Source organism: Ursus maritimus, unplaced genomic scaffold (genome assembly GCF_017311325.1).
Source record: "Ursus maritimus isolate PB19 unplaced genomic scaffold, ASM1731132v1 scaffold_30, whole genome shotgun sequence".
NCBI classification, from domain to species: domain Eukaryota; kingdom Metazoa; phylum Chordata; class Mammalia; order Carnivora; family Ursidae; genus Ursus; species Ursus maritimus.
The window spans coordinates 9,165,969-9,167,335 of record NW_024425564.1 but is presented as its reverse complement, the minus strand read 5'-3'; positions in this window follow the sequence as shown (position 1 = coordinate 9,167,335).

Sequence of the window (1,367 nt, the reverse complement as noted above, 5' to 3'; positions counted from 1 at the left end):
TTTTTTATTTGCTTGCAAGGGCGCGGGTTTTCACAAGGATAGTGCGCCTGGAATAGAGGGAATAAACCCAACTTATTGCTCAAATGATTACATTGTGGCCACGACTGCAATTGGATCTCGTCTGGAGCCGTTGTGACACATAGAGAAATAGAAAATGATAAACTAATAAAGATAGAGGCTTCCATCCTAGGGCCCGTCTGCACGGCTGTAAACCTCATGATTACTCATGTCAACTTTTGGATGACGCCGTCATGAGTTCGCTCAGGCACTCGGCTAGGCGGTGGCTCGCACGCTGGCGTCTGCCTTCACTCCATCTCCCCGTCCGCAATTACACTGAAGGAGCGGCCTGTGCAGCGTTTTCCTCTGGCGACGAGTGGCAAGCGCAGCGGCCGGCCCAGCCCAGGATCCTTCTCCCATTCCCGCCGCGCGCAAAGCCATTCCCCGCGCAGAGCGGGGGCGCACGCGGCCTTTCTCCGCGCAGAGCCGGGGCGCGCACAGCACAGCCCAGCCGGCTGGGGGTCGGCGGGGAGGTTGCGCACGGCCCTTCCCGGGGCAGAGCGGGGGCGCACCCCCCTTGCCCGCCCCGCTCCTGAAGGTCCGGCTGCTTCCTCCGGAGCCGGGCAGCTCCCCGACACCAGCGTCCCCTCGCGGAGACAGAGAAACATCGCTAGTCACTTCCGGCCAATTTCAGGTTGCCCTCGCTTCCTGGAGGCTCTCACTTAAAAGGGCCTTTGATTTGGGTCTTCTTAAGGCAGTCCAGGCGGGATGGAGCTTCCGTTCGGCGAAGATTTCCTCAGGCCAAGACCAGGACAAGGGTGGTCTTGAATTCAGATTCGTTTTCCCAGACTCCGCGTGAAGAAGGAGGGAGACCAGAGACAGGAACCAGACCCTAAGCACCTACCTGCCCCTCTTAAGCCCGCAGGGGCACTCTGGACCCGAGAAAAGGGAAACGTGATTATTGCTTTCGGGCTTTTACCCTCCTAGAGCTTCGTTATCCCAAGGAGATGCTGCCATCTTCGAAAGATGCTGTATTCTCCCAAAAAGCAGTTTTCTTGAAAAATTTTCTGACTGCAACCCAGAGTCAGAAATCCATTTTAAATCACAGCTCAATACAGAATACAAACAAATTCGTGTCTAAATAGAGAGTATAATCTAACTGAATCTATCCATCTCGAGAGAAAGAGAGAGAGAAAGAAACTGAACTCCACCAAACAATAGTTTACTGCGTGGGGCTTATTCTGATATTTCCTATTCCTATTACAGTCTGTTTCATTTATTAGAATACCAGTCTTTTTTTTTATTTAAATATTTTATTTATTTATTCGACACACAGAGAGACACAGCCAGCGAGAGAGGGAACACAAGCA